The 6953-nt window shown below is 49.2% G+C and overlaps 1 protein-coding gene across 1 annotated transcript in view; it reads left to right on the top strand.

Moving 5' to 3' along the window:
• Window positions 1–6387: 6387 nt before the first annotated feature.
• Window positions 6388–6953, top strand: part of Slmo1 (slowmo homolog 1 (Drosophila)) — a 10087-nt gene continuing 9521 nt past the window's right edge. Inside the window, exon 1 of the mRNA XM_013513802.1 lies at window positions 6388–6776. The gene's annotated coding sequence lies outside the window, so the exon portion shown is untranslated. The remainder of the gene's footprint in view (window positions 6777–6953) is intronic.

Here is a 6953-nt window from a genome sequence, read left to right as displayed (position 1 = left end):
CGGCCCGGCCCTCTCGACCCCACGCCGCCAACGCGCATCTGCGCCTGCGCCTGCGCCGGTACCACCCTGCGTGCGCACGTCGACGTCCTTTAGGGCGCCATGGAGGAGGGGCCTAGCGACCCGCGTGGGGGCGGGGCAGGAGGCGGGGCCATACGGGGCGAGGGTAGGGCCTAGGGGCGGGGCAGGGTGAGGCCTAGGGGCGAGGCGGGGCCGGGCCTAGGGTTGAGGCCTGGGGCTGGGGCGGGGCTGAGGTTGGAGTAGGGGTCGGGGGGCGGGGAGGCGGAGAAGGGGCTCAGGGACAGGTCGGAGCAAGGGTAGGAGGTGAGGCATGGGGCGGGGCGACGCGGGGCCTCAGGAGGGGGTGGGGCTTAGGGTAGGGACCTAGTGTGAGGTCTAAGAGTTTGGGGCGGACTGGGGCGGGATCTGGGCCGTGGGCGTGGCTTGTCCGGGGCGGGGCGGCATTGGGCGGGGCGGGATGTGGGCGGGGCGCGGCGCGGCGCGAGAAAGGCCTCTCTCGTCCGATTCCCGCAGGTTTGGAGTCCCTGGCGCGTGGCCGGGTCCCGGCGGCACCCCTCAGAGCTTCCAGCGGGTGGCCGAGCGCGGTGAGTCGTGTCGGACCCTGCTCTCCAGTCCTGCGCTGCGGCCTCGCCCGGGGAAGGCCCGACCGAGCGGAGGTGGAGCACCGCGCCAGGAGCAGCCCAGGAGCGAGGCCCGGAGAGCTCTACGGGCGCGCGGGAGGACTACCGGGTCCCCAGCACCTGCGACAGCTGGCGCTGTGCCTGCCCTGCCCAGACGTCTGGTGCCGCGTTCTTTGCGTCCACATTGATTGGAAATCACCCCTGCGTCTGTCTGCAAGACCTGGTTAAACTAGCGAAACCGCCCCGAGTGATACGTGCTGCAGTTTTGGTTTTAAAGGGGAGTAACTTCTGCAGACGCGCTAGGGTAACAGTGCCCGAAACAGCTAGGGGAAAGGAAAGAATATGTAACAGGCACTGGGGGCCCAGAGGGGGAGCCAGGCGAGACCTCAGTCTCTGAGCGGAAGAGATGGGGCCAGGAGGCTGGTAGAAAAATTATCCAGAATGACAGGAGGTAGATAGACGAGGACACTTAAAATAATCGTTGTAACTGTTTTATAGTATGCAAGAAACAAGAAGGAAGACTGCAGATACTGAGTCATAGAACTTAGAAAAACTTTAAACTAAGCTCACCATATAGAGATGTAAATTTAATATCCTAGATGATAAAGACAATATTAGTGAGCTTAAAGACAGCATAGAAACTATTACAGCTTATATCTAGATGTCACCCCAAAGCCTTCTGTGCTCAGAGGTGCATTTTGGGGAAGTTATTTGTCAGGGGACTAGCCATCCAAATTGGAGAGGAAAAATAAAATCATCTCTGTTCACAGATGACATGATCCTATCTTACAAGTCCCAAATAACCTGCAGAAAGCTACTAGAACCATTAGGCACATTCAGCAAAGTTGCAGAATACAAGATCAAACACAAAAATCAGTGTGCTTCTGCATATCTGCAATGAGTAAACCACAAAGAAGCTAAGTCATCAATTCTACTTACAAAAGCACCCAAAAGAATAAAATACCTAGGATAAATGTAAGCAAGGAGGTAAGAGACTTGCTCACTGGAAACGACAGAACATTGCACTGTGGTCTACACATGGGACTTCATCCCTGTCACAGCCCCCCAGGGGAAGGCTCATCCACAAATGCATATGGAATGAGGAGTCTCAAATACAACCTTGAAAAATAAAGGAGGATTCATACTTCTGAATTACAAAACTTAGTGTAATCAAAACTATGTGGTCCAGGCGTGAGGATGGACACAGGACTAATGGAATAGAATTGAGACTCCAGAAGTAAACCAATACAGTTTGACTGCTTTTCAATAAGGATGTCAAGTCCATTCAGTGGGGAAAATACTCCTTTCAGCAGGTGGTTCTGGGAGAACTGGATGCAAAAGAATGAGCTGGAGCCCTACCTCACACCATACAGAAAACTTAGACCCACAGCCTAGCTGTAAGAAGTAGAACTATGAAACCTTGAGGAATAAACAGATGTAAATCTTCATGACCTTGGATTTTGCAGTGGGTTCTTAGAGATTAAAAAACACAACAAAACAGATAAATCATACTTTACCACAATCTAGAACTTATGTGTATCAAAAAATATTTTCAAAAAAATGAAAAAACAACCCATATATGGGGAGAAAATAGGACAAATCATGTGTCCAATAAAGGATTACTACCCAGAATATGTAAGGAAAGGCTGGGGATTTAGCTCAGTGGCAAAGCACCTGCCTGGCAAGCACAAGGTCGTGAGTTCGATTCCTGGTACCGGAAGAAAACCAAAACAAAACAAAACAAAAAATATATGTAAGTAATTCCTATAACTCAATAACAAAAGGACAGTCTAATTCTTAAAACAGGTAAAAGATTTTAATAAACATGTCTCTCTAGAGGATGCACAAATGCCAATAAGCACAGGAGTAGACACTCAACATCATTAGTGATTGAGGAACCACAGTGAGATGTGACTTCACACTTACTGGGATGGCTATAATAAATCTAAAAGAAAAAAAAAATACCAGGTAATAAGTGTTGGTGAGGAGGTGGAGAAATCAGAACCTGGATTTTTGATGGTGGAAATGGTAAATGGTGCAGCTGCTATGGCAAACAGTTTGGCAGTTTTTCAGAAAACTGAACAGCAAGTTACCATGTGATAATATGGCACCAGTGGCTCCCCTCCTAGGTGTATGCCCAAAGAACTGAACTAAGGATTCAAACTTACCTGTAGACCAACATCCATAGCAGCATTATTCACAACAGACAGAGTAGAAGCAACTGAAGCACCCTGTAGTGGACCAGTAAGCAAAATGTGGTCCAGAGACCCACAATAAAATAGTCCTCAACCATAAAAAGAAGGAGGCTCCAATATACACTGCAGACAGAGGAACCCTGGAAACATGCTAAGTGAAATAAGCCAGACACAAAAAGGACAGATACTGCATGGGTCCCCTTAGGTGGAATATCTAGATAGGCAACTTCATTGAACCGAAAGTGGATTATAGAAGAAGGGAAAATTGCATGCTGCTTAGGGGTTACAGAGTTTTCTGTTTGGAGCTGTGAAAACATTTGGAAATAGATGGTGATAGTTGCACAAAACTCTTGTCTAGAAACATGCAGTCCCAGCACTGAGGGAGACTGAGGCAAGAGGGTTGCGTTTTGAATCCTGCAACTTACTGGGACCTTGTGTCAAACTTTTTAAAAGGGCTGGGGACTTAACTCTGTGGCAGAATGCCCCTAAGGTCAATCCCTAATGGCAAAAAAAAAAAAAAAAAAGTAAACGTAGTTGATGCTACTGGATTGTACACTTAAAGCAGTTAAAATGACAAATGTTTATCACAATAAGAAAGGGAAGGAAGAGGAGAGGAGGGGATGAAAGAAGAACTGAATGAGGTGTTTCGTGTGATGCACCCACTCCACACGGAATGTGGTTGTTATGTAATACAAACATGTACTAAGGGAAATAAAACCTGAGAAAAAAGAAAAAAAATGCTTCAGTTAAAAAGAAAAGGAAAGATGAGTGAATCTTGAAAGAGCACCTGACAGGAAAGACACCAGACAGGAAAGGCCACGTAGCGTCTACATCCACGTGCACAAAATGTCCAGATAGGCGAATGAAGGACACAAGTAGATCAGGCTGCCTGGGTCTGGGGAAAGAGCCTGAGGGGTGAGGGCTTTGGTTTTGCGGGGTGAGTAACAACTGATTGTAGACAGCTGTGCAGCTGTGTGTGTGAACTATTGATTTATGACCTTCAAATGATGGGCCCTAAGGTAATCTGATTATCCGTTTAAAGCCGTGTGTAGAAATGGGTAGGGGGGCTCAGTAGACAGGTGGCTGGGGACAGGGGTCCTGCAATAAACACAAGAAGAGACGCTGAACACCCTTAGCACCAGGGAAAGGCAAAGCATAAGGGATTCTATTTTACTCTCCCGACAGCTCTAATACAAAACATAGACAATAGTATTGTCAGAGGTGGGGAGGAAACCGGCACTCTCCTCCAGGGGATAACAAAATGCTTTGGAAACCTGCCTGGCAGATCCTTAGAAGCCTTACACCTGGATTCCCAGAGGACTGGCTTGCGGCCCTCGCACCTGCCCGGGAGTGGGAGACTCACCATCCACGGCACCCGGCACAGCAACGCTTGCAGTGGCCCCAGCGTGGACAGAAAGAGTGTTCACCAGCTGAGGCGTGGGTAGATGACCGCTGCTGTGTCTTCACAGCGGTTATCATCCCGCCATATCAGGAGGGAAGGACTGACACACGGGCAGACCCCTTGTGGAAGAAGCCAGCAAGAAAGGTCTGTACACGGCACGGCTCCACGCTCTCCCGAAGTCCACAGGCAGCGGTCCGGAGCCGGGGTGGTGGAGATGCGCATCGGGGGCAGCTCAGCTCGAGTGCTTGATGTTTACTTTTTAAACTCTGAATACATTATCTATTCACATGAAGTACAACAAAAATTAAGGCTAGCAACGTTTTTTTTTTTTTTCCCCCCCTCCAGTCCCAGGAACCGAACTCACGACCTTGTGCTTGCCAGGCAGGCACTTTTGCCACTGAGCTAAATCCCCAGCCCCAAGACTAGCAAGGGATGCTACTTTTCTCAGTGCTGAGATTTTCACTAATGTTTAAAATTAACCTAATGCCTATGCTATGCATGTTTTCTAATTATCCTTTAATAAATACATAATAGCTTTATAATTAAGACTTCTAAACATAAAAATTCCAGGGTAATTTTTTTTTTTGTGACAGAAGAGTAAGTTTTAAAATGGAGAAAGTCTGTCTTTCTTACTCTGTAACATGACAGAGGTGAGGCAGCTTTCTGTGTGTGTCCACACAATGTGTATTTACAAGCATAGGAAATGCATTTGCACATGATGCCATGAGTTACCCACCTTGACTTTTCACCTATTTCTGTGTACTAGTAATATATACAGTTCCTAAATTGTTTTTTTTTTTTTGTACTGGGACTCGAACTCACAACCTCATGCTTGCTGGGCAGGAACTGTGCCTGCTGAGCTGTATTTCTGGCCCAGTCCCCACATTCTTTAATCAGCTATGTAATCTATTGTAAAACCTTAGCAGCTCTCTGATCAAGCATCATTTAGACTGCACACATTTATTTCCACTTTGGTGATGCAGTGAGCATTATTGTATATATGCATGTGTGTGCCCATGTCCACTCAGAGCATTTCCTGCAGAACAGTAATTATTTAGGAAACACTTTTTAGAAATAAATTTCCAGGGTTTGGGGCCAGAATTTTGATGTTGCTTGTGTGTGCTGCGGTGAGCACAGGTGTCCACTAGATAGCAGGAGAGGGTCATAAATCTCTGAGAGGCACATCCTGCCCAATAAACCTTAAAATGTCCTAACCTAGGTCTGGGCTTTGTTTTTTTGATCAAATGATTTTGCTGTTGTTCAGAGTTCACCTCTAACAACCCTAACTCCTCTGTCCCTACAAGAAAGCTGATGCAGCATTCTCCAGCGGTGCTCATGACAGTGCTGCCCTGGTGTGCGGGCAGGAGACTGACAGGACCTCTTGACAGTTAATGTCTCCAGATGACAATGGACATGCCAAATCCCAACAGGGACACCAGGTGCTAACGGCGCAAGGAACGTGAATGACAGCACAGAACACTGAGAATATTCCGTACCATCACGAGGTAGGGTTTGGCAGAAGGCAATGCAAAGCACAGAAAGTAAAGGGTCACACTGGCACCTTCTGTTATAGCGATATGCTAGGACATTTTAGTCTCACGGTCGATGTCAAAATGTCCTTGGATTTCAGTTTTTGCTCTTTTTTCGGTGCTGGGATTCCAACCACTGACACGCCCTTCCCCATACTCAGTAGGGTCACAGTGAACCTCGTGCTAATGGCAGGGACTCTGCTGTCTGCTCTGACAGCATAGCTGGCTGGTGAGCTCGGTAAATAAAGTATTTTCTACCCCTGCACCGGCCAATCAGCGCCTGACTTTGGGACAGTCCAGGGGTGACACATGAGGTGGACAGGCAAGACGCAGCTCCCCAACTTCCTTCACACCTCCTCCCTGCCAGGAAGTCGATTTTCTCCATAAGGTAAACACTGCTCTGCTACAGCAATTTTAAACTCATTTATTTATTTATTTATTTATTTAGGTTTTGTTCCAGTATGGGAATTGAACTTAGGACCTTGAGCTTGCCAGGCAGGCGCTGTGCCGCTGAGCTAAATCTCCAGCCCCTAAACTCATTTATTTCTAACAACAGATGCTTAATATAGAGACGCTGAATAGATAAAAAGAAAACGGGGTTGGGAGCAGCTCAGCTGCGGAGCACTTGGCCTGGCATGTGCCAGGACCTGGCTAGGCTGCAGGGCCAGCGCGCACGTATACACACGCACACGCACAGACGGAAGACAGAAGCTCTCTATGCTCAGCAGGATCACACGGTTTCCCAGCGGGCTGTTTCAGTTGTGGAGTTTCGACCCCCAAGGAGACAGCCCCCGCCCCCGCCCCTGCCAGGCTCCTGACTTCCTGGGGGCCATCCCGACGTGCTGAATAAGCAGTGTGCAAACCCGCTCATCCGCAGGGCTGGCCAGAGCCGGGCACAGGGTGGCCGCCCCGTCGTCGAGGAGCTGGGTCTGAGTCCTGCATTTCCCAAATCCAGGGCGGTCGCGATAGCCTGGGCGGCTCTGTCCCAGTCCCGCCCACACCGCCCGCACAGGTAAGTGGAGCCCAGAAACCTGCTCCTCAGGAAGGAGTCTGGTGGGAGAGTCCGAGCGGAGACAGGGGCGGGGGCGGGCTGCAGGCGCCACCACGGGCAGTCACGGCGCGCTGCCGGGGGCCGCCCTCGTGGGGCCGCCCTCCCGAGGGGCCAGAGGGCAGGCCGCTGTCACAGGAG

The sequence above is a fragment of the Chinchilla lanigera genome, unplaced genomic scaffold, assembly GCF_000276665.1.
Source record: "Chinchilla lanigera isolate Chin_1 unplaced genomic scaffold, ChiLan1.0 scaffold00001, whole genome shotgun sequence".
NCBI lineage: Eukaryota > Metazoa > Chordata > Mammalia > Rodentia > Chinchillidae > Chinchilla > Chinchilla lanigera.
This window is presented reverse-complemented; position numbering and strand designations above follow the sequence as displayed.